Raw genomic sequence first — 27454 nt, forward strand, 5'->3', positions numbered from 1 at the left:
TTTTTCTCAGTTATCTTTAGATCTGAAAATTCAGTTCAGCAAAATTGTGTTCATATTCTGGTTAAATGCGTTTTTCTAAGCTTATATATGAGGATTTAAAGGCTTATTACTCTAGGAAAGCTCACAACTAAGGAACATTCTACTGGCTAAGATCTTGTCTTAAACAAAGTAGCTGGCATTAATTAGAGGACAGGTTCTGTAAAAGCAAGATGGAATATAAACAAAAGCCAGTTAGTGATGAGATAATTCAATGGATTAAGCATATGAACAATGTCAGATATTCTTTCCTGCTACTTCCATATGATCCTTAGAGGAAGAAAATTGACTTTTCCAAGCCTCTTTTATCCCATCTATAAAAGAGTCCAATAAGTTGTGAGAGCCAAATGAAGCCACACACACCAGCAGGTTTGACTAGCGAAAGGCTGTGAGAAAATCTTATGTGGTAACAGCCAAGGTTGCAAAATAAAAAATTCCAGTATATTTTTCTTGCCACTGAAGTTTCTAATTTGCTATTCTAGGAATTCCCAATGTTCTCTTTTTTGTTGCTTTACTTTTATTTTAATAATAATTATTGTACATATATTTAATAATACATACATTTAATAGTAATACATACATTTAATAACAATAATTGTACATATTTAAGGGGTATACTGTTATGTTTCAATAAATGCATATATTACAGAATGATCAAATCAAAGCATTTACTACATATATTTGATATATTTATAGGTTCTTTATAGTGGAAACATTCAAAAGACATCAAGTTACTTTGAAATATTTAATAAATACTGTTGACCATAGTCATCACACTATGCAATATAATATAGAGGACTGATTTTTCCTGTTTCACTCTAACTGTATTCCCTTTCCAATATCAGTGTAGTCATTGACCAATCTTCTCTCTTCCTGTGCTCAACAGCCTCTAGTAATCACGCTATTCTTGTACTTTCTATTTCTAGGAGATCCATTTCCCAAACTTGAATTTCTACTGTAAATGAGAAATGAAAATAACTGGGTCATGTTGACACATGCTGAGCCAAACCAATATGGCAGATGAACTGGACGGTGCTGCTAATGATCTTTAACAATTCCCTTTTAGCTAATGATTTTTACTATCAAGTGCTCTGTTCAAGAAAGTCCCAGTTATTCATATATATAAGACAGCTGAAGACAGTGTCCACCCAGATACAAGATCTGTACTTAGCCAAGAGAAGACAAAGCAGTAAGCAATTCTGAAGGTAGGAATCAAACCACAGTGAACACATCAGATTGGTTTCTACAGAGTAAATAGAGGACATTCACAACAGGATTGGGAAACTGCCAGATGCTAGTAAGTAATGACTCAAACTAGAAGAGTTCTAGAGAGGAACAACAACAACAAAAGCAGGGGTTGGGGTAGGAGGAAGATACCTTCTATTCTGTAGTGACAGAGATGCTACAACACCAGAAAACACTTGACAGGAACTAAGTAGGTACTAGTTTGTTAGCAATGAGTGAAAAATATTTCAACATGCTGAATACAAATGTATCCAGTCACTAAACTGTCATCTTGAAGATTCAAGAAACATTCCGAAAGAAACTCAATTCAAGTTGGCCTAGTCGAATTAGGGGCTTACCATATCAAAACGGCAAGACTCTTCCAGAAAAATAAATTCAAGTTTGGACAAGGATGAGAGATCCTCATGTGAAACTCTAAAGGGGAAATGTTGAAACAAACCGTAATGACCAGGAGGCATGGAGGTAATGGAGTATGGCTCTGGAGTTAGACAAATACAAATATCTACACATTCTGAAAGATGGATTAACTGAGTTGTTTATCTGCCAACAGAAAACCCTTATTGGCCGTGAACATTAAGCACTGGAGAAACAGTGTTGGATGCGACACAGTTTGTGAGAGTCACTGATTTAACCTTGATGAAATCAGAGAAGGGTCATCAGAGGAAGTAATGTACAAGAAGAGACTGGACAAATCTTTGGAGGACAGATGGAGAACAGAACACTCAAAAGGTCTACTGGGGAGAGAATGCTTAGCAAATGGGAAGGAATTAAATGCAAGCAGTGTGGCTGATACATGAATTATGAAGGGATATCTGGCAAGAGAGGACATAGACTGGTAAGTAGAAGCCAGACCATGAAGGGCTCTATGAACTATGACTACAGATTTGGGGAATAGCAATTGGACAAGGTCTATGAGTCTACTGAAAGTGAGTAACTGAAGCTTCCATTTGCTCATCTAGAATATCTAACTAGTTCCATTGTCTCAATGATCAATAGAGAACATGCAATACAAATTCATGAGAACAATAAATACAACCTTTCTTCTCTGTAGTTCATGTCCAAAAGTCATTTGAGCCCACTCCCTCATTCCCAAACATAACAATAATATGCACATATAGTCTTTAAGCCCTAAAAAACTGCTTTAATTTCACTTTTTCCATGGTCCAGAGATACCAGGGTAATTATTATTAGTTCTAGAATTTAAGATCTATGGGGACAAGGATCATGTTTTGTCATGACTGATCTCACTCAAGTACCTAGCCTGATATCTGGTACTAACAAGTGCTCAGTAAGTATTAATTGAATAATTAAATGGATAGAATAAAAGAAGGTCAGAGGTAGTCAAAAGCTCTGCTGAAATTTATATTTTAAAAAATAGTATAAAGTAAGTTGAAATGACAAGCTAGGCGTTGGTGGTATAGTTCAGTGGTAGAGTATGCATGAGCCCTGGCATGATTGTTACAAACAAACAACAACAAAAGAAGCCAGAAGCTGGATGCTCATACCTGTAATCCTAGTTAGCCAAGAGGTTGAGATATGATGATAACAGTTTGAAGTCAGGCCAAGCAGGAAAGCCCATGAGACTCTTATCTCCAATTGACCACAAAAAGCCAGAAGCAGAGCTGTGGCTCAAGTAAAGGTTTGTCAGCCTTGAGTAAAGAAGCCTAGGGGCAGTGCCCAGGCCTTGAGTTCTAACCCTAGTACTGGCAAGAAGTTTCAAACAAAGCAAAACAAAAACAAAAAAAAGGGAGAAAAAAGGAAGAGAGATAGCGAGACATGCAGAAAGAGAAGAAGCAGAAAAACGGAGAGAGACATACAGAAAGACAATGCAAAAGATGGAAACAAATCATTTATTTCTTAAAAACATAAGCTCTTATTCTACACCCTCTTTTAGAAGGGTTCAATTAACTAGTCTCCTCTGATATGAGTCTTTAATAACCTATTGCCACAGATGTCAGTTCTAAAAACCCTCAAGTGTGTACCAAATTCCAATTTCACCAGCTTATTAGGAATTTGAATACTGCTCTAGGAGTTTTATTTGCCATCTTTACTGGCTACATCACATCTCTCTGATGCCTGTGGGATCCTTTACAAGCAAGCAGGACAGGGCCATTTCCAACATTATCGCACACGCATAAAAGTGCCAATAAGAACAAGGTAAATGCTGCCCCTCTTGCTGTCTTATCTCAGGAATTCTAGTTTAGCAGTCTTAAAAAGAAACAAAGCCTCTATCTGAACATAGAATATAACAATTCACTAGCTGTGGGGCTGGGAAGGTGGCTCAGTGGGAGAGCGCTTGCCTTGCATGCATGAGGCCCTGGGTTCCATTCCTCAGCACTACATAAGCAAAAAGAAAAAAGCCGGAAGTGGTGCTGTGGCTCAAGTGGTAGAGCGCTAGCCTTGAGCTGAAGAGCTGAGGGACAGCGCCCAGGCCCAAAGTTCAGGCCCCACGACTGGACCCAAAACAAAACAAAACAATTCACTAGTTGTTAGTAAAGCAAAAGAGGTGTCTGTGCATGTTTTTCTGTTTATTTCAGTCATAATTGCAAAGCAACACTTGCAACCTGATGATCCATAAGACTTCACCAGGAAGGTACTTTTGTCTATAGTTTTAAAGTTATTGCTAGCATTTAAAGAACAAAGCTTTAGTTGGTTTTTTTTTGTCATTGTTGCTATTGTTTTTATACTAAACCAGAACAACAACTTTCATTGAAAAGTCTGTCACAATGGGCAGGTGTTTTGCAAGACAACAGTTCCTACAATTAATTATGAGATGCCCATTTGACCAAGCAGGTGTTTTACAGGTTCAGCATCACCTTCTAACCCCTCTTCTGGCTGTGATATGCTGTCTCTATAGTCCCTGGAGGTTTAAAGACTGAGCGCCTTTGAATGGCAGCAAGTCCAGTTCTGGTTCATTTGTGACCACTCTGCTGTCAGCATTTGAGAGCTCAGTTCTGACTCTTAGTCACTGTTCTCCATCCCTCAGACCATCAATTCTGTGCATCCTGCCACTTTGGCTGCCATCCTCTTATTATTTAGTTTCCAACTAGATTTTGGTTATTTTCATATAAATATGCTCTTCAAAGGAATTTTTAATCTATTCATAGTGAAGGTAAAAAGACAGATAGGAAGCAGCTAGAACTCCAAACAGGAGTTCTACCTGGTTTACATCTTTACAGAAAATCACAGCCCATCAAACAATTTGGATATGGTAGCTGCTCAGCGAGGCTGGGTAGGATAACCAGCTCATTGCTCTCTGTATTCAGCCCTGGGAAATCATTTAAAATGACATAAACCTGAGTTTCCCTAGCAGCACTTAGTTAAATCAAAACGAGATTAGTTCATTACCTACAACAGTTCTGAGCTCATTATAGCATATGACGCTTTTATGCAAATGAGGCAAAATGGACATTCCTCCTAGCTGACTCATTGAATGTCAGGGAGTTCACCTGTAGAGCAAAGTTCAAGTTAGAATTCAGCCACAAACAGCCGTGATGAATTGCTTTGGTGAGGCCATGAACATGCATAGTCATATAAAGTGTCTCTGGCTGTCCTGTTCTCAGTCTCAGCATCAGATTCTAGTAAGAAAGCAGGTAGCCAAATAACAAAGTGAACATACCTGCTCAGAGGAAAGTTACATTTGGTGTACTACAGAGTTCAAAGAATGTGTATAGTCTAGAGATCTGGATTAGCTTGACAACAGAAAACTTTCAAAACAAAGAATAGGAAGGAAGATGAGAGGGCTCAAGAGGGGAAATCTCCCCAGGACAATAGAACAAGAGGCAGGAATGGTTAGGAAGCATAATGTGGTTCAGTACTAGTGTCTACGTGGCTGATAGATTGGGTCCATGATGTTAAAAATACTGAAGACTAAGTTGAGGGTTCTGCTCCTAATTCAGCAAGCCACCCTTACCAAGAACTAATGAGAGTGTTACACAATAAGTAACAATAATTAAATATTGGGTGTCATTTTTGCTATTTGGCATGTTATCCCACTTAAATCTTAAATGTGTGCTCGTTTCCATTTTGCAAAACAGGAAATAAGTATTTTGACTGGAAGGTCAAAGTTCCCACGCTTGTGTAGGTCCATAAGTTGTGCAAGTGGAAATAAGTCCTTTTAGATGGCAGACATAAGGCTAGAGTGCTAAATACTATTTTAAATAGGGATGCCATGTGCTAAGGATGACAGAACCAAAAGACAAAGGATAATCATTTAGTGACATTTAGGGGACTTACTTATGGCCACCAGTCATATTTGGGTCCCTGTTATCAATAGCTAGCATTTTTCTTTTCTGATATACACATTTATTTTTATTTATTTATTTATTTGTCAGTCATGGGGCCTGAACTCCGGGCCTGGGTGCTGTCCTTCAGCTCTTCAGCTCAAGGCTAGCACTCTACCACTTGAGCCACAGCGCCACTTCCGGCTTTTATTTCTTTCTGCTTATGTTGTGCTGAGGAGTGGAACCCAAGGCCTCCTGCATGCAAGGCAATTGCTCTACTACTGAGCCACCTTCCCAGCCCTGATATACACATTTTTATATAGGTAATGAAAAATTTGGCTTATATTACTCGATTGACATCATTAATATCTACAGCTCATAGGACCAAAGTTGAGGAATGTGTATAACTCCAATATAGTTAGGGCTCTCCATTCATGACTTAAGCTCACTTCATGAGCGTCTCAGGATGTATTAGATGGGATAACACGTGATTAAGCGAGGTTACTGTTTTAGAACACGTATGTAGTGCTGGGACCAGTATGTAAGGGAGCAAGGGAAGCTCAGGGAGAATCAGAAAGGAGCTAGACTTCAGGCTGTCGTGAGAAACAGTTAAAGGAATAGGGATGTTAGGTCTCCTGAAGAAGAGATCAATGAATGTCATAGAGCTACTTCAGCTGCCCTTTGCCAGTTCTTATCCTATGCTCTTTTCCTATCAGCAACCCCAGTGAAATTCTACCATGAGGTAGGTCACCCCTCTGAGTAAAATCCTTTCATTATTCCTCCCAGAATATGGAATAAAATCCAAGTTACTAATATATGTTAATTTTTCTGTATGCTTCTTTAATTCTACCACATTAGTCGTTTGTTTTTCCTATAATTTGGATATTCCCAAGTCACTTCCACTCTAGGCCTTTGTTTTTTTTTTTTTTTTTTTTCTGGTCTTGGGGCTTGAACTCAGGGCCTGGGCACCATCCCTGAGCTTTTGTGCTGAAGAGTAGTGCTCAGTCACAGCTGCACTTCTGGTCTTTTGGTGGTTGACTGGAGATAATAGTTTTGCAGACTTTCCTGTCCAGGCTGGCTTTGAACTGTGATTCTCAGATTTCAGTCTTCTGAGTTGTTAGGATTATAGGCATGAACTACCAGGGCCCCAGTGTGCTTACTGTCCCCCTAGACCTAGACTTTGAAAACTTTAGCTTGTTTTCTTCAATGCAGTGGCTTTCCTTCTGAATCCTAAACACTTCTGAAAACATAAGTGATTTAGTTCCAGCTCCTGGTTTTCAGCTCTTAGGATCATTTCAGCTATGAAGTGAAGCAGCTATCTGAGAGCTGTTTTGAAGATCAAATGATCCTCAGTCATGACATGCATTCTGAATAGTGCCTTCATGGTTTATGTTCTGATAGGGCTCCTAAATACTTACCATTGTTACCATTCTTGCATCTATCATTATCTCCAATCATTTTGTATGCTGATATTCTTTCCTACATGTGGGCTATTTGCTCCCACAAACATGAATTCCATCAGTGCAGGGATCTTCATTTTCATGCTGCATCTTCAATGCTTCTAAGTAGCACGATGAATAATCTGATTTACAATTTAATAAGATAGCGTCAATACCATCCATCAGGGAGCAGTGACTTTAGTAGGTGCGGTCCTGACTCTTTTACCAACCATGTTACGTGTGTCACTTTCAAGACTATTTTAGTACAATGATTGAATCTGCATGACAGAATTTTGTTCGTTTTGAGAGTACAGGCGAAGGAAGAATGGTATGGATCAAGCAGCAGAGGGCAGCAGTGTGTCAGAAAATGTGCCCAGGTGTCTCCTTAACTTCACACTAAATAAATACCATTGCAAGTACATTTCCCGTTAAGACACTGAATCTTCTAAGGAAACAAAAATGTCTTCAGATGAATAAAGCACAAAATATCTCCTCTTTGTAAAAATGTACCTTTCAATCCAGGGATACAGGAAAACTCAGTTCTGGCTGTTTAATTATCCAAATAGGAAGCACGTAAGTCATGGGACCTGGAAGAACTAGATGGATTGTGCATCAGTGGCAGCATTTCAAGTTCCTAGCTGTGTTCCTGTCAGCACTGCGACCTTGGCTGTATTGAGAAGTGCTAAACAGTAACTTATTCACAATTATACTCTGTCGTGTCAACTCTTAGTTAAATATTACAACATCAAACAGTGAGAGATTCAGGAATCTGCCTAGAATCATACAGTTAAGATATACAAGTCTTGATAAGAAACTTTTGACTTCTACCTCATGATAAGAAATTATTTGGCTTAAAGGTAAACAAAGGAGGGCTGGGAAGGTGGCTCAGTGGTAGAGTGCTTGCCTTGCATGCATGAGGCCCTGGGTTTGATTCCTCAGCACCACATAAGCAAAAAGAAAAAAGCTGGAAATGGCACTGTGGCTCAAGTGGTAGAACGCTAGCCTTGAGCTGAAGAGCTGAGGGACAGCGCCCAGGCCTAGAGTTCAGACCCCACCACTGGATCCCCCCTCAAAAAAAGTAAATAAAGGATTATACAAACTTCTTGTAAATAAATAAAAAGCACCAAGAACCAAGAGATATTTCCTTTCCTTATTTAACCAGTAAGAGGTTAAATCTGAGGTATAATATTCTATCAACTAAATACATGGCAGTTCCAGTAAAGGAAATTCTGGAGAGTTCATGAGTTCTTTGAGATAGACTGGTTTCTACACCGTCACTCAGCTTTCTTATTTTTGGTTTCTATTTTGAGTATCATTCATTTGGCTTTACTTTCTCAGTTATCCTTAACTTCCTAAGTTAGTCAATATGAGTAATTTCTTTTTTTTTTAATTTAATTTAATTTTATTTGTGAACATACTGTACAGAGGGGTTACAATTACATGGGCAGGATAATGCATACATTTCTTATCTAAATCTTTATCTTCCTCTTCTCTGGTTCTCAGGCATTTGAGTATTTTTTTTCCCTTGTTTAACTTGGCTAAAAAGTGACAGTTATATGATGCAGTGACTCAAAACTGTAATCCTAGTTACTCTTATGGCAGAGATTGGCAGATCTCTGAAGCCCACCCAGACATAAACAAAAATCCTAAGATCCCACATCAATTAATTTCTGTGTTCAGTGGTACCTGCTTGTCATCCCAATCTATGAGTACAGAACATGTTCCTGTCATCCCATTGACAAACGGAAGCACAAATAAGAGGCTGACAGCCTGGGCTAGGATGAACATAAAGCAAAGATTCTATTTCAAACATAACCAAACACAAAAAAGAGCTGGTAGTCTGACTCAAAGGAGAGACCCCTTACTTAACAAATGCAAGGCCCCGAGTTGAAGCCTCAGTACTGACACAAAAATATAATACATTCAACAGCTCAGGTATTCATGTTCCCTTGAATAAGAGTAAAAAAAGAAGGGATACAGAGAAGGAAAGCCAGGTTTTAGAATTTATTTGGGCACAGCCACAACCCTGTGTGGATAGCTTCATAGGAGCCCACAGAAGGTTACAAATCTAGACTGCTGTTGGGAATGAAGGCTATTATTTGAGGACATTCTTTAATAGTAAAGTCCACCTTAAAATGTCAACACCAACTAAGGCTCTTTTGTATTTCCTAAGGCAATTGCAGATGTGGTCATTAAGCTTCTAGAGACAGGCCTGAGTGTGAGGTCACATGGCTTCTGCTACCTATGCTTTCGCTACTATTCCTTCCGGGTTTCCATCACTCTTCGACTCTCCTGACTATTTCAATCCACTCCTACAGGTTTCGTTAAACCTCTTCCTCTATTATCTTCACAGATGATCTTGCCTCCTCATTGACTAACCAAGTAAGGCCTTTGAAGGAGGACTTCCACAGACTCAAAGCCATATCAACCTAGCTCTCCTTACTCTACTCAGTGCTCCTTTTCTGTCTTTTGCCCAGTCTATTTCTCCCTAGTACTGGAGACTACAGGCTATTTAGTGCTTGGCCACCTAGCAATGCTTCTTCCTTTAGTGAACTCATCCCTAGTTCCTGTATTCCCTGTACATTAAAGAATCTGAACAATGTTCTCAGCACACCCCTCCCCCCAAGTTCTACATTCATCCCATCAAAAAGATCTCCATTTGAAAATCTAGCAAACACACACAAGGACTTTAACATTATTCAGAAATAAACTCTTGAATTCTTTGCAAGCCTGTCCCACTTTGTTTGGAAGATAACTATTTTCTTAGTTTGAAAACACTGGAGGAATTCTTTTTTAAAAAAATGTAACAGGGGCTGGGAAGGTGGCTCAGTGGTAGAGCGCTTGCCTTGCATGCCTGAGGCCCTGGGTTCGATTCCTCAGCACCACATAAGCAAAAAGAAAAAAGCCAGAAGTGGCGCTGTGGCTCAAGTGGTAGAGCGCTAGCCTTGAGCTGAAGAGCTGAGGGACAGCGCCCAGGCCCAGAGTTCAGGCCCCACGACCAGAACCCCCCCCCCCCAAAAAAAAAATAAGAAAAAAATGTAACAATGAGATGTACAAGACAGTACGTTGAAAACGAATTTTACAACTTTGCAGGGGGGGAAAGGGGGGGAAGGGGAGGGAGAAGTTGGGGAGGTGGGGAGGAAAGGGATGTTAGGGGAAAAATAAAGGAGGGTGTAACAATGCTCCATAGGAAATGGACTCATTACCTTTTGCATGTAACTGTAACCCTTCTGTACAGTAGCTTTACAATAAAAAATAAATAAATATTTTGACTCTTTGTTTTTGTTTTTTACTTTCTCTACTCTTTTCCACAACCTATATAGTAACCTTAAGGAAATTCATTTGACTCTGCCTTTAAAATACATACACAATGTAACCGCTTCTCCATCATTACTAGGTAGTTCTGGGCTGTCTTATCTCTCACCTGAAGTGTGACTGTAATGTCCAAAGCAATCACTCTGCTTCTACTCTTGCTGCTCTACCAGCCAATTCACCACATTCCAGCTAGAACACATCTTTCAAAATGTGGGACTGATTTTGTCCATCCTTAACTCAAATCCCAAATCACTTTTCATTTCATTCAGAGCTGCAGTTCTGCAATTCAAAGGAGAAGCTTCTAAGATACCACATATATTAGCAGCACCCTATTAGCGATCTAAACTCATAGGCCCATCCATTCTGTCAGCAGGCCTCATTTCCCTTCATGGAGTTCACTACTTACCTAGGGGGCCTATAGTGCTAACTCCCTTACTTTCATGTCTCTGCTTGCCTCTTCCATATTCTCAATGAGACTCAGGCTTACCACCATTACAGAAAAATGCCGCACACACACACATACCCATGTGCTACTCCCAATCTCCCTTTACCTGGACTGAAAATTTTATTCCGTCCTTCTCCATCCTAAACTGGTGTCAATGACAGATGTCTTATCAGAATCATGCTTTGGGGGAATTCTCTCCACATCTTCCATTTGAATATGGATTCTGTATCTTTTTCTTGTTGAATTTTCTTGTTCTACCATCAAGATGATTTGCATCAAAACCTACCCAGTGTTAATGCAATTATATCTTCAATTTCTTAAAAGCTTTTTTTCCTCTTTTATCATTCCTTTTAGTATCTCCCTAGTTTGGTTTCATGGATATTATGTATTTTATTCTGCAGAAAATAGCAAGGATGTTCTTAGAAGGTTTCCTTTCTTCTTGAATATTTTCTGTCCCTTCTAGCCCTTCTAGGAATTTATTTTTTCTCTGAGCTGAATTGGACAGTGCTCTCCTATCTGAAGTTTCTTTCCATCAGTATCATTTCATTTTTAAGAGTGAGACAATAAAACATCAGATGAGAAGAGAGGCTTACTAACCATAGTCTTTACTACAAAACTTTTTAGTTCTTAAGAAATGTTATTGTATGTATGTATATATGTATGTATGTATGTATGTATGTATTGGTACATTTGAGTTTGACCTCAGGAACTCACACTTACTAGGCAAGTGCTCTCCCACTTAAGCCACACTCCCAGAACTTTTTTATTTTTTTTTAAGTTTATTTCTCAGTATTTGCTGTTGTCCATGGCCAGCCTGAGATCACCATCTTCTACTTATGCTTCCTATACAAGTGACTTTACAGGGGTTAGCCACCAAACTCAGGTTGGTTGATGAGATGAGGTCTTACTAACATTTTGTTAGGGCTTGCTTCTATGATCCTCCCAAACTCCATGTCTCAAGTAGCTGGGATTATAGGCTTGAGTCACCATGCTAGGAGAATCATTTGTTGTTGTTGGTGGTGGTGGTTGTGGGGCTTGAACTCAGGAAAGGACTTGAGCACTGTTCCTGAGCTCTTTTGCTCAGGACTAGTGAACTACCACTCTGAGCCACAACTCCACTTCTGGTTTTCTGGTGGTTAGTTGGAGGTAAGAGTCTCACAGACTTCCTGCCCAGGTAGGCTTTGAACCACAGTCCTCAGATCGTAGCCTTCTGAGTAGCTAGGATTACAGGAATGAGTCACAAGTGTCCAGCTTAGGATAATTTTTTTTTTTTTTTGCCAGTCCTGAGGCCTGAACTCAGGGCCTTGGCATTGTCCCTGGGCTTCTTTTGCTCAAGGCTAGCACTCTACCACTTGAACCACAGTGCTACTTCTGGACTTTTCTGTTCATGTGGTACTGAGGAATTGAAATTAGCTTCATGCATGCTAGACAAGCAAGTACTCTACCACTAAGTCACATTCCCAGCTTCCAGGAGAATTTTTGTCAGTAATTAGATCATATCTACTGAGTCAATGTACATTTTCAATAGATTTATTTATTTATTTATTTATTTTAGTGCTGAGGACTGAACTCGGGGCCTTACACATGCTAGGCACGTGCTCTTCCACTGTGCTAAGTTCCCAGCCCTCTAAACAGACTTTTTAATGTTACCTTTATTTTTACTTTCTTCTATTGTCAATATAGCAAACTGAGTTTAGACGTTCTGCAATCTGAAGTTGTTCCATCTCAATTTTTCCATTGCTAGCATTTGATTCCTTAGATCTACTAAAGCATTTGTTTTTCAGCTTCTGATATCTTCTTATTTGGTCGTTTTGACTTGTGTCTGGTTCTTTTTTTAATTTTTTATTGTGAAAATACTGTACAGAAGGGTACAATTACATGGGCAAGATAGTGAGTACATTTCTTATCAAGCATTGTAGCCTCCTCCTTTGTTTTCCCTTCCCATTGTGTCTGGTTCTTGAAAATCCTTTTCTTGTCATTTTAGTTGAATGTAGAAAAAAGAAAACAAACTTTCTAGTTGCATTTAATATTCCAGCTTTTATTATAAGAAATCTTTCCTGTCAAGCCTTTAAGATGCCTAAACTGCTTCATAGAATCTAACTTATTGCATTGGTAAGTTCAATTTATTAGTTTTAGAAGGGTTATTGAGATTAGATCTTTGCATTTCTGGTTTGTTCCACCTGGCATTTAAGGTGTGTGTTAAAAATTATAGATTATGTACAAATACAGTTTTCAGTGTTTTAAGTTAGGTTTGTACAGGAGAGTAAATTTTTGAGAAACAATCTATTAAAGTTTTGAGTTAATGGAACCAAGTGACTTTATTTTATACAAAAATAATGAGTTATGAAAACAAATTAGGAAAAATTATAGTTTTCTAATTAGTACTCAGTTTAGAAAACTTATACAATTAATTATAAATAATTTGAGTCTTTTACTTAAAAGACAAATCCTTCTCTAAAAACTTAATCAGTTAGTATAAATTAAAAATAACATAATGACATTATATCACAAAAGTATAAAGGATATATAAATAGAATTTTGCTTTAATTTGGCTGAAAGCTGTGGTTTGGGTGCCAAATATATCCATACTCTAAAAGCACTCTAAGAATTTTCACATTAGTTTGATCCATATTAGCCTATCATGTCCCTAAAAGTTATGGTACTAATGATAGGAACAATGCTGAAAGAATTTCTTTGCAGGAAGTGGTTAGTATCTTGAACTTCCAGCCCACCCCAGTATGGCTTAGGGAGAGAGCCAAGCATAATGGCTAAGGGAACCTACCCCACGTGTTAAACCTAACAAAAATCTTCAGGGAGATTAACTAGAGGAATGTCTGGCTACACACACAGAGATTGTGCACTGAGTTACTCTTCTACGATGAAGAAGCAATGTGGAGCTATTTCCTGGAAAACAGGTACCTAGTAAGTGACTACTAGTAAACTATTGTAAATAGACCTCTGGGATGATCTGAAAAGGGCTCTCCTGACACAAGAATATGAGGAACTGAAAGGAACCCCAAAAGACACAGTAGATGAGTTTATAGGTGTGGAGTAAAGTCAAAAGAATATCATTTTGTTTGTCAAAACCTATGTGCATCTCATCATTAAAACGAACTTCAGGAAATGGAAACAAAGGTTTTTTTTCTTTGTTGCTGTTTTTGTTTTCTTTCCTTTTTGTCTCATTTGCTATTTGGGAGGGTAAGAAGGCCACAGAAACAGAGGACAAAGGGTGAACGATTGCAGGAGTGGGACTCTCTAGAAACTATTGAAAATGAATTATATAACTTGCGGGGGGCGGGGGGATGAGAGGGAAAAACTGAGAGTGAGGAAAGGGGTGACATTCCTCAAAAAAATGTACTCATTATCTGACTTATGTGACTGTAACCCCTCTGTATATCATCTTTATAATAACAATAAAAAACCATAATGAGCAACAGAAAACAAAGAAATTTTATGTGAAATTATATGTCCTTTGGCGTAACTCAGTATAACTCCATAGGGGGGGAAAAAGTATATTTCCAATTGGAAATGAGTATAACAAAGAAAATCACATAACTTTCTGGCCATGGTATTAGTAGCTACAATCCCTTATTTCATAGGTGTAAGACTCTGCTGCAGTCAGAAGTAATAGTAAAATCTGATATGATTGGCTAGACATAGCTTTATTACTAAAACTCTCTAGGATAAGCCAAAGGTCTTTATCTTCTCTCTTCCTTCTCTATTTTCTATTTTCTCTAAGAAACTACTATTTCTGTTATGGTCATTTGAACTATGGAGTTCTCCAAAATTTCATGTTTTATAAATTGGTGATTCTTTATTTTTGTGTGTCCATTGTGGGGCTTGAATTCTGGGCGCTGTCCCTCAGCTCTTCAGCTCAAGACAAGCACTCTACCACTTGAGTCACAGCGCCACTTCTGGTTTTCTGGTGGTTTATTGGAGATAAGAGTCTCACAGACTTTCCTGCCTGAACTGGCTTTGAACTGCAATCTTCAGCTTTCAGCCTCCTGAGTAGCTAGGATTATGGGCATCAGCCGCAGCGCCCAGCTTGGTGATTCTTTAATAAAGCCTATTGGCTTTGTTATAAAATATGGTATTGTTCTTTAACTTCATCTCTGTTAAATTTTACCTATAAAGTCTAGAATGAGTTAGCCTCTTTCACATTAGCAAAGGCAATGTGAATTATTTTAAAGGCTGCCAAAACCCATGGCTAATCCCTGTCCTAGCTACCCAAGAGACTGAGATCGAAGGATCATGGTTCAAAGGCAGCTCAAACAGAAGAGTATATAAGACTCGTTAACTAACCAGCAAAAAGCTTAAAGTGAATCTGTGGCTCAAGTGGAAGAGCTCCAGCTTTGAACAACAAAAAAAGCTATGGACAGCAGCTAGTCCCTGAGTTCAAGCCCCAGCATAAGCACAAAATTACTTTTATTTTTATTTTTTAATTTTTTATGTTTTTGCCAGTCCTGGGGTTTGAACTCAAGGCCTGAGTACTCTCCTTGAGTTTCTTTGGCTCAAGGCTAGCACTGTACCACTTGAGCCCTAGCACTACTTCTTGCTTTTTGAGTTTATGTAGTATTGAGGAACTGAATACAGGGCTTGATGCAAGCTAGGCAAGCACTCTACAGCTAAGCCATATTCCCAGTCACAAAATTACTTTATAAACCTACTTTTATGTTGTTCATTATTGAATACTACAACCAGTGCTTGACACTGGCAGGCACAGCTCTATTTAGTAATCATGCTAGCTAACCTAGACATGAAATGATGTTGGAAAAATACAACAACCCTGTCCCCAGACTTATTATTTCAGCCACCTCTCAGAACAAAGGCTATGTTCTAAGTTTATTATTAACTCTTGTTCCTCCAAATCCACATCATTTTATGCCAGCTAAAAGGTCATCATCATTTTTATTTCTCTTTAAGCAAGGGACTCTGAATTTGATCAATACTTGTCTATATTATGTGCCCAGTAAAAGAAATCTGTGTGTCTTGCTTACTTTCTAGTCCATGACAGCTTTCGACAATTTACCAGTTACTAGCTATTGCATATTAAATCACCTTTATCATACGAGTAATTCTTGTGAGACTCTGAATAGTGGTTGCATGCAAAGAAAATAAATGTGACATTAAATGTAATATAATTTCACTTAATTCATCTGCTTTCATATATAGGATATTTGCTTCTAGAAGTTTCCATGAGGGAAAGAGAAATAACAAAAGTCAAACAACAGTACTAGAAATAGGCATTTGAAAGGTTTTGAAAGAACTGATATGAGGCAATCAAGATATCACAACAACACACATACTAGTATATTTTTCTTGAAGCCATAGATTGGCAAGTTCTCCAACTGTCTTCATAGAAGGACCACTAGATAAACATCTCAACCTGTTGTTTGCATTATATTATTTGGTTCTACTTGTCAGCTTTCTCTAACAAGTGATTGACATTCTAAGCAGATGAGAAATGAAGAAAAAGGAAAGACATGCTTTTAGAAACTTACTTCTCAGTTTCCTGGGTTTAGAGCATATTTCTTGGAATTGAGACTTCTGCCACAGTCGCTTGTCGACCTTGCTTTCAAATATTCTTGCTGTAGCACTGGGTTTATTTCCATCCTGAATTCTAAGTGTCTAAGTACAGGGTATCTCTGAATAGCACCCTGTTTTCTCCATCTTTAGCAGCATGTTGAAGTGAGAAGTCTACACTTTCTCACTTGTCTCCCTCTAACTAATTTTAAGAAGCTTTGAATCCTGGGTAAGACAGTGGTAGCTAAAGGACTGAAGAAACAAATACAAATACGCGTTTTAGGTTTGAAAGGGCAAGTTATTCATTTACTCAAGGAATGTTCAGGGAAATATTTAGCTTTAACATTAAACACATTTTAACCCGGTGACCCGGTGCCTGTGACTCATGCCTGTAATTCTAGCTACTCAGGTGACTAAAATCTGAGGATCCCAGTTCAAAGCCAGCCTGGGTAGGGCAGTCCATGAGACTCTAGTCTACAATTAATCACCAAAAAGCTAGACCTGGAGTTATAACTCAAGTGGTAGATAATCAGTGCAGAGACAATGCGCAGGCCCTGAGTCCAAGCCCCAGGATCAGAACAAACAAACAAACAAAAAAAATCAAACACTTTTTGAGGGCTGAAGGGCATTTAATATCAGTCCCACTTTGTTCCTCACCAAGTATTAGCTTAAGCCATTTTATATTTTCTACATTAAAAACATATTATTTCAGGGCTGGAGGTGTGGCTCCGGTGGCAGAATGTCAAATCCAGAGTTCCAGTACCAGTCTACAACAAAAATACAAAAAAGACACTGTGCTTTAAACACAAGAGTTGGTGAGGGTGTGGAGAAACTGCAACCCTATGCACTGCTGATGGAAATGTAAAATGATGCAACCTTGAGGAGGTAATGAACAGCAGCATGGAGTTTCCTCAGGAAATCAAAACTTCAACTGCCAGAAGACTCAGGAATTCCACAAATAGTTGCATATACAGACAACTGGAAAGCAGAATTTCAAAGAGATATTTGTACACCCAAATTCATAAGTCAAGAGGCAGAATCAACCCAAATATCTACCAATTCATCTACTGATGGTTATTTGAGTTATAATCCTAGCTACTTAAGAGGCTGAAATCTGGGGATCATGGGTAGAATAATCCGTAAGTCTTTTATCCCCGATTACTCAGGAAAGAACCAGAAACGGAGGTGTGGCTCAAGTGGTAGAGTACCAGCCTTGAGCAAAGAACCCAAGGGAGAGCACAAAAGGTCTGAGTTCAAGACCCAGTACTGGTATACACAGACACAGACACACAGACAAACAGACACACACACAAATCCATAAATGTATATGTTCTCCCCCTCAAAAAAATAGTTTCTATACAAAATACTGAATACATAAAATACACTAGAATATCTTTCAACCTTAAGAAAAAACATGCTACAGCATGGATTATCCCTGAAAACATTATGCTAAGTAAACTATGCTTGCCACTCAAGGGCAAATACTGTGTGATTTCACTTTTCTATTGTATCTTAAGTAGTTAAATTCATTGAAACAAATGTTAGATGGGTGACTACCAAAACACAACTTCAATAGTTACAGAGTTACAGAGCTCCAAAATTGAAAAAGTTCTGGAGATTTCTTTCAGAGCAATATGAATATACTTATGACTAGTGAACTGTACACTTAAAAAATGGTTAAATGGAAAAGAGAAACATGATGCGTTCAAGAACATTATTTAAATTACTTTATCTATAGTTCTATGCAGCTAGAGTCACAGCTATTAGTCAATCCCTCATGCACAGAGGGGCTGGCAGCCAGTTTAAGTTTTTCAACCTAAATCATGGATAACAATTTTGTGCAGCTGGCTAGAAGAGCCTAGTGAGTCAGAATGCACGTGCTTCTTTTGCTGTGAGTTTGGAAATGAACATCATTTGGGCTGCCACCAGTATAATTTCTGGAGTTCGAAACAATGATTGCTCCCCCAAACTGAAAATCTAACCAGGCCATGAAGGCTCCATTTGATCAGATCAAGTATATATAGCAGAGTGATTTTCAGAAGTGGGAGCAGAACATAGTCTGAGTTTAAAGCCTGTTCCTGCTCACGGCCATGTAGCTTTGGTCAAGCTCCTTAACCAGTCTCATCTCTCTACAGGGAAGGAATAAAGCAGTAGCTACTCATGCAGTTCTTATGAGCAGGGAAGCAGATGGGGCATGGGGCATATAAAGGTGTCCTGTTGGGTCATTCACGGAATGAAGTCTTAGTAAATCTTGACTGTCCTTTACCTTATCTTTGAAGACATTATGCTATGTCACTCAAGGATGAATATAGCTTGATTTCACTGTTTGGTAGTATCTGAAATAAACAGATATCACATATTTGTGTATGTGTGTGCATGTCTTTATTTATAATTTGTGGAAGAAATATCCACAACTAAAGAGCTTTTTTTCTTCCATATTTTGAATGGATAAACAAAATCAAATTTATCCCTCTTCCTTCCCCTTCCCTCTTGACCCAAATATTGCAATTACAGAATTAGCTAGGTGACAAGCTGTTTAATGTGGCAGCCTGGCTTTAAAAGAAGTTTTTCTAATATCTGTCCTCCAGTCATGGTGTTGTTTTCCAGATCCCCACAACCTTTAGGTAGCCTTTCAGCAATGTCTGAAATAAGAAACTCAAAACGATTTTATTATTAACAATTTTCCTTCTTATCTCATTTACAGAAGAGGATGCAACATAAAGATGATGTGACACTCATTATGTAAAGGAAGTTAGATCTGCTCAACAATCTTCCAGAACTTATAAGGCAGTAAATTATCATTCAGACATACCATTTAACTTTAGGTGTTAGCTAAATCATCAAATATCATGATGACTGGCTAGTTAACACAATAATCAACATTTGATTTGGTAGACAAAGTCAAACTTTTACATGGATTCTTAAAATCTAATATTTACCATAATTTTGAGACATATATGTCTTGTTTTAAGCCAGTGAAGAAACACAGGCATAGGGAAGTAGAGTATTTTGCCTCAGGTCACAAAACTACCAAGTGATTGATCCAACATTTAGGCTCATTTTATCAGACAATAGTGCTGTCTAAGTTCAGCTGCCAGCTTTTCAATATACTTCCTTGTAAAGACAGGCATCCTCTTTTTCTGTCTTGGCCTGCACTTTTCTGCTCATCTGTTTAACTACAGCATTAGGCAATCCTAAAAGGGGAAAAGCCAGGACGAATCCTGGACTTCAGGTAAGATAAAAAGACACACAGGAGAGCCAGAAGTTGGACCTAAGTCAAAGGAGAAGAGCTTTAAGTATCGAAGAGTAGCAAGCAGAGAATTTTAAGAAGAAAGGAATGAGTTCTATGTGGTCACTGTTATAAATAAGCACAGTCATATCAATAGAAAATTATAACAAAAACCAAAGAGTAAGAAAGAAATGGGGCCTAGAGTAAGCCAGTAACTCACAGTTAATAAAAAAAAAAATCCTAGACCCAAAATAGACATGCTGGGGTCAGGCAAACGAAGACAGAGTCAAGAATTTCAGGGCCATTGTGAAGTGAGCAGTCCAAGTTAACAATAAAGAAGGAGGTGGCACTGCTAGGTGCGAGGTGCTGGTGGCTCATGCCTGTAATCCTAGCTACTCACAAAGCTGAGACCTGAAGATAGTGGTTCAAAGCCAGCCCAGGCAAGAAAAAGCCACAAGACTCTTTGTTTTTGCATTTTTAATTTTTTATTGTAAAAATAGTGTACAGAAGGGTTAGTTACATGAGTAAGATGAGTACATTTCCTATCGAGTGTTGTTTCCCCCATGATACTCTTATCTCCAATTAACTACCAAAATAGCTGGAAATAGAGCTGTGACTTGAGTGACAGAACGTTAGCCCAGTGCCAGACTAGCCCTTCGAACAGAGAAGGTGGCACGCATGGTAGGAAGGTTTGTGTATTTTCATCGTAGGAACAAATTATTTTTGAGAAGATTATCTAGGTGGTAACTAAAGTTGAAACTATTAGAACCAGGGTAGAGACTAAATGTGAAGACTGAAAATGTTGTTGCTAAGACAACACACATACCATGAGAACACCACAGAATAACATGAGCACTTTTTCTCTTGACAACTCATTGTTCAAAGTCTAGAACTCAGATACAAGGAGAATGCAGAAACAACTCTATTTTACAAATGAACAGCGGATGTATTGCAGTCCCACCAAATCTCTCATTTGTTTTCTTCCTTCTTTCATCTCTGTTGCATTTTACAATTACAGACACAATTTATATAGTCAGTTCTTAACACCTAGATATAATGAGAACTAAAATAGGGTTGTGCATGAGAATTTACTATGATTTCTATCCTTCACTCATTCAGAACTATGAGTATTCTCTATATGAATTCACTTCTTTGCAAAGTGAATGAAGTTCAGATGGCTTCTACCATTTCCTATCTGTGTATCCATGTCAGCTTGTACTTGGGAGTTCAGTGGAAGAAAAATTACTTTATCAATCATAGGGCTTTTTGCTCTGAGAAATTATGTGCATCAACAATGAGATGTACAAGTCTTCATGTTGGAAACGAACTTTAGAACTTTGGTGCGGGCTGGGAAGGTGGCTCAGTGGTAGAGCACTTGCCTTGCATGCCTGAGGCCCTGGGTTCGATTCCTCAGCACCACATAAGAAAAAAGCCGGAAGTGGTGCTGTGGCTCAAGTGGTAGAGCGCTAGCCTTGAGCTGAAGAGCTGGGAGACAGCGCCCAGGCCCAGAGTTCAGGCCCCACGATCGGACCTTCCCCCCCACCCCCCAAAAAAAAGAAAAAAAAAGAAAGTAATAACATTTTGGGAGTGGCGCTGTGGCTCAAGCGGTAGAGTTCGCCTTGAGCTGAAGAGCACAGGGACACCGCCTAGGTCCAGAGTTCAAGCCCAGGACCAACAACAAAAAAAAAAGAACTTAAAAGCATGGGACTTAAAAGATGTTCACATGCATTAAGAGTATAGATTTGGGCTGGGAAGGTGGCTCAGTGGTAGAGCGCTTGCCTTGCATGCCTGAGGCCCTGGGTTCGATTCCTCAGCACCACATAAGCAAAAAGAAAAAAGCCGGGAGTAGAGCTGTGGCTCAAGTGGTAGAGCGCTAGCCTTGGGCTGAAGAGCTGAGGGACAGCGCCCAGGCCTAGAGTTCAGGCCCCACGACCGGACCCCCCTCCCAATAAAAGGCTTAGAACTTTGTTGGGGGAGGGAAAGGGGGGTGGGCGGAGGGTTGGAGGAGGCGGGAGGAGGATGGGAAGGGATGGGAAGGGGAAACAAAGGAGGAGGCTACAATGCTAGATAAGAAATGTACTCATTATCTTGCCCATGTAATTGTAACCCCTCTGTACAGTATTTTCACAATAAAAAATAAATAAATAAAAGAAATTATGTGCATCAGTCCGCAGGCAAGGGACAGACATATTAAACTGATTAAATCTAATGCTGATCACAGTAAGTTATCACAAAGATAGTAATTGCAGGAAGCAGCTACGAACTCAAGGCCTGGAGAGCAAGGAGATGTGTTTGGAATTAGTAAAGCACGGATGTTTAGAGGACAGTCTGCATAGGGCTGCAGATAAAATATGGTGCACAATTTAAAATGCCCTATTGGGAACATTATTCATTATCTGAAATTCAAATGTAATGGGCTGTCACATTTTCCTTTGCTAAGTGTGAATCCTAGTTGCCACAACCAAGAAGTGAGGCTGGAGAGGGGAATTGTAAACAAACTTGAAGGAATATTTCAGCCTCATGGTCTCCCTCTGGTGCCACCTATTGTCAGAACCTTGCAACAGCTTCTGCCAAAGCACAAACCTGTTTATAGAAACATACCGAGTTTCACAGACTGAACCAGAGAGGCAATAACCCGGAAATGCACGTGTACAAATTGGTTCAATATAATTTGTCATTTAAAAAGGAAAGCATGTAACTGTTGATGCTATTTACTTAAAAATATCTTTAGCAGTTTAGTTTCAAAAATTATTATGGGAAGTATATACACTTAATAGTTTTCTGGAAAATGAGTTGAAATTTTCAAGTCCAAGAACTTAAAATTATTTTAAAGAAAAAAGAACAACGTTCCAGCGAATAAGTTCTACAAAAAGCCATCTATATAAACATGCAAAATGAGTGCATATGAAAAGAAATTAAAGGCATTGTGGTTAAAGTTGTTAGGCGGTCATTGGGCGTTGTTAGTTCACACTTGCCATTCTAGCTTCTCAGGAGGCTGAGATCTGAGGATCCCCATTCAAAGCAGCCCAGGCACTGAAGTCCGTGAGACTCTTATCTCCAATTAACCACCAGAAAACTGGAAGTGGCACTGTGGCTAAAGTGGTAGAGTGCTCGCCTTTATCCGAAGAGCGCAGGGACAGTGCCCAAGCCCAGAGTTCAAGTCCCACAACCAACAAAAACCAAACAAACAAAAAATCTGGAAGTAAGCTGTGGCTCAATTGGTAAAGCACTGACCGTGAGCAAAACAATTCTGCCCAGGTCCTGAGTTCAAGACCTAAGACACACACACACACACACACACACACACACACACACACACACACACAAATACACACACAGAAATAAAAACAAAAACAACAAACGGATAAAAGTCTACTGTGTCTGTGTCACTAAATTATGAAGGTTAGCTTCAGATTCACCATCTTCCTGACTTGGTTCCTTGAGTAGCTATGATTACAACATGTGAGCCACCTGCTCTTGGCCTAAGTAATTATTTTTAATATCATTCCCAGTTACGTTTTTGGCATCAATGCTGGTTTCCTTTTTGTGTATTACACATACTACATGATTTATATTTTCCTCTCAGTATACAGCTTTCAAAACTGATAATACCTAATACCATTCCCAGGCCATCTACAATAAGCCTGTGAAACCAAATTAATTTTTTTCTTTATCAACTTGATTAACACTACAAGCATAATTTATTGTAAGGTGTTACATACAAATACTATTCATGATAATAATGAGTTATAGTCTTAACATTTCCAGGATGTTATTTTAAGCTAACATAAATTTGTTTTTACTAGAGTAATACATAGACACTTAAATTTTAAAAGATATTATCAAGATATTATATAGAACAGAAAATAATATCACACTTCAAAAAATCAGTCAATATTTTTGTGCATTTACTTTAAGGAATTGTTTTAAAAATTTTTTACTGTTATTATTAAGGAGGTGTATATATTAGAATTCTACAAGTCAGGTTATAAGTACAATGCTTCATAAACAATGTCACCTCTTCTTTCATTCTCCTATTTCCCCCTCCTGTCCCTATGCACAAGTTCATTTTAATTTTTAAAATACCATTTGCAAAAAAGATTTATCTGTAAAGATGTATCCCTAATTTTCTCTCATTTTAAAGGGTATTTTTGATTTAAAACTCCTTATAAAATGACATACAAGAACTTCTTAATATTCTTTGAATACATGAATATATTCTGAGTACAATTAACATTGTCATTGAGATAAAATATTGCTAGTTTAATTTATTTATTTGTTGGTTGGTTGTAGGGCCTGGATGCTATCTCTGAGCCTCTTCGTGCTCCAGGCTAGTGCTCTACCACTTGAGCCATGGCACCACTTCCAGTTTTTGAGTGGTTAATTGGAGCTTTTCTGCTTGGGTTGGCTTCAAACCGTGATTCTCAGATCTCAGCCTCCTGTGTGGTTAGGATTACAGGCTCGAGTCACCGGCACCCTGCTAAAATATCAATATTTTTAAAAATGTAATTTACTTGTTGTTAATGGATCGCTACCTTTTCCTAAGTTGCCTTTTTTCCGTCATGGCAGTGTGGGGCTTTATGCTCAGGTCCTCACAATAGGTTGTAGGCAATCTACAACCTATGCAACAACTCCAGCCCTTTTTTACTTTAACCAAAAAGACAGAGTCTTGCATTTTGGCCAATGGCAAATGTCCTCCTTTCATGGCTCCCATTTTGCTGAGATTACAGTGGGAACTACCATACTAGGGTCTATTAACTGAAATAAGGCCTTACTAACTTTTTGCCCTAGTTCGTCTAGAACTATGATTCTCCTGGTAGTCACCTCAGGGCTAGCTGGTATTATAGGCATTTAACTACTGCACCTCTAATTTTCCATTTCTATTCTGCCATGGATTTAGAAAATGAAATGTTATGATTTTATGCAAATTCAGAAATCGTGCATTTTGAATTTAAGGTTTTCTGAGAAGAGAGCATCAGTAGGGCTCACTGGACAATGATGAGAGTGAACTATATAACTTGTGGGTGGAGATGAGAGGGAGGGACTGGGAGAGAGGGAGGGAATGCAAGACACTGTGAAAGGAAAGGTACTCATTACCTGACTGATGCAATTGTAATCCCTCTGTACAACACCTCTATAATAACAATAAAGTAAAAAAAGAAAAAAATAGAACATCAGCTTTGGCATACAAAGAGTTACCATTCATTTAAGAAAAATCATGTCTATTCCTATTTATTTATTTATTTTGTTGTCTGTCCTGGGGCTTAAACTCAGGGCCTGCGCTCTGACCCTGAGCTTTTGTGCTCAAGACTAGTACTCTACAACATGAGCACAACTCTACTTCTAGCTTTCTGGGGGCTAATTGGAGGTAAGGGTCTCAGAGACTTTATTGCCAAGACTGGCTTTGAATGTTGATACGCAGATATCAGCTTCCTGAGTAGTTAGGATTACAGGCATGAGCCACGGGCACCTGGCTCCTATGTCTTTCATCTTTTTAAAAACTAGATTCTTCATGACTTTTTGCTAAATCATCCTGGTTGGTGTCATTAAATGAAGTGTGTCTGTTCACTTCATACCTGGCCTAGTGCCTAATACAGTCAGGCACTGTACATATTTGCATTACAACTAAGGATGAATAAATGCACCAAACAAAGAACTTCATAAAGACATGAAAACATGGCTAAGGCATGTAATGTGATGTGTGTTTATTTGAGCACATGTGTGTGTGATGCATGTGCTGTGTGTGTGGTATGTGGTACTTGTGAACCTATATTCAGGCTCAACAGTGATCTTCACACTGACAACTGAGCCAGTGCGATTTATTTATTATAACGTGGTTTTTGTGCCTTTTTTCCCCTTTTTTCTGCAGTACTTAGGATTGAATCAAGCTATTGTACACTGTACCTAGTCCCTGCCTTTGTGTTTGTATTTTGGTTTTGAGAGAGGATTTCACCAACTTTGCCTAAGCTGGTTTTGAACTCAAGACTCTTTTGTCTCTGCTTCCGGAGTAGCAAGGATTATAGCTGTATGTGGAAAATTTTAATAAGTTTGTGCAAAGTGAGTTAGCAATACAGTACCTTTCTCCCTCATAACTTTTGATTCAGTGCCATTAAGTAAGACTACTCTAGGAGTCCTAAATACTATTTCTTAAGTAGGAAATGTTTCTCTTTTTTTTGCATTTCTCTGTACTCTAATCCTATTGACACTAAAATTGGTACTTGGTGAAACTTAAAAAATGAATTATTTTCTAATAATTTAAAATGCAAACAAAATGCAAGAGGCTCACTGTAGCATTATTAATACTAACAGACTAGAAATCCTAAGCATCTAATATTAGCATCATGTTGAATAAATTCTTATATTTCTAAAGTTAAATTAATACAAACATAGGAAGGATACTTAAAAATACATTTTAATGATACCAAAAAAAAATACACATTTTCAAGTTGCAAAAGTGCAAAACTGCCAAGTTCTGTAATTGGAAAGAAAAGTCATATGGAGAAAAATCATTTTAAAAAAAACCACTAAACTTTTCATGATTATTTCTCTTTTTTTTTTTCTTTCTTTTTTTGGGTCGGTCATGGGGCTTGAACTCTGGGTCTGAGTGCTGTCCCTCAGCTCTTCAGCTCAAGGTGAGTGCTCTACCACTTGAGCTATAGCGCCACCTCTGGTTTTCTGGTGGTTTATTGGAGATAAAAGTTTCATGGACTTTCCTGCCCTGGCTGACTTTGAACTGTGATCCTCAGATCTCAGCCTCCTGAGCAGCTATTATTACAGTGGTGAGCCACTGGTGCCCGGCTTTCATGGTTATTTCTAACTAATGAAAATGTGACTGTTACCTTCTTCATATTTTTCAATATTTCTTCAAACTTAAAAATGTGCATTAAAATCAGTAATGAGGAGTCTTTCCTTTTAAATTTTGGAATGTAGAACCCATGGTAACTATGAGAGAAGCATAATTTTTGCAAGCAGGAATCTTACTTTCTGCGTAAGACAGTCTGTATTTGAACCACGGGGTTAACTTACCGGAAGAATGAGAAAGATGCCCCTTGGTTTTGGTGAGCAGGAGGGTAAGTATTCTCTCTCTTTTTTATTAGGGGCTCTGCCAGAACCGGCTAGTTTCCACCCTCATATTTACACCCAGTTTCTTCTATAGTGATGTGGAACTTAACTGGCACAAATTTAACCAGCAGAGAACTCATCTCATACTTAGTTCTGCATGCAGCCATGTTAGTCAATGTCCAATGAGAAGTAAACAGAGGGTAAGTAGGTAAGCAGGTACAAAGGAAAGACCAAGAAAGTTTTGTGCCTCTCTTTCTTTCCCCCTTACTTTTCTTCCCTATAAATTGAAAGGCAGATGATAGAATGGAACATTTGAGAAAACTTTTGAGACTGGAGCTGAATTTATTCAGGAAGAGTAACTAGAGAGAATATCTAGCCTTGACACATACACACACACAAAAAAAAACCTCACAAAAAAAAAACAAAAACAAAAAATAACCTGTACAGGTTGCTACTTATCCTCAGACAGTTTGTGAGACAAAAATAAACATTTTTTGTTCTTTATTGAAGCAGACAAATTATCCTAAAAATTGCTGCTTCTATTTGTCAGAAGCAGCTGGGCTTAGTTGATTACTTTTAGATTAGGTCACCGTTAATTATCCCCCAAAGGAAAATCACTATATTTAGTGGCCATTCCTCAACATTGAAATACCTCAAATACCCAATTGTACTGGCCAATTAATAATAGCTATTTGAGAGTGATTAAGCTGTGCTACCTGAAACCAGATGGCTGTCTTAAGACAAAGAAATAGAAATCTTGCACAGAACAGAGTTAATAGTTAAGAATAGGAATTGGACAGAACAGTAAAGTGGACCCTTCTCATAGCACTGCGGTGTACAAAGATCCAGCTGCATTTCAAATTATCCTACCTTTGGACTTCAGTCATGTGTGCCTATGATTTCTTTTCAACTTATTTACTTAAAATTAGTTTTAGAC

The 27454-nt window shown here is 38.5% G+C and overlaps 1 protein-coding gene across 3 annotated transcripts in view; it reads right to left on the bottom strand.

Moving 5' to 3' along the window:
• Positions 1-27454, bottom strand: part of Oxr1 (oxidation resistance 1) — a 200000-nt gene that overhangs the window by 129792 nt on the left and 42754 nt on the right. The window contains exon 1 of one of the 3 annotated variants that reach the window (XM_042672917.1): positions 16205-16458. The exons of the other annotated variants lie outside the window; for them this stretch is intronic. The gene's annotated coding sequence lies outside the window, so the exon portion shown is untranslated. Of the gene's footprint in view, positions 1-16204; positions 16459-27454 lie in introns of those variants that run through there. 3 annotated transcript variants of the gene reach the window in all.

The sequence above is a fragment of the Dipodomys spectabilis genome, unplaced genomic scaffold (assembly GCF_019054845.1).
Source record: "Dipodomys spectabilis isolate Male_0828 unplaced genomic scaffold, ASM1905484v1 ptg000783l, whole genome shotgun sequence".
In the NCBI taxonomy this organism is placed as follows: Eukaryota; Metazoa; Chordata; class Mammalia; order Rodentia; family Heteromyidae; genus Dipodomys; species Dipodomys spectabilis.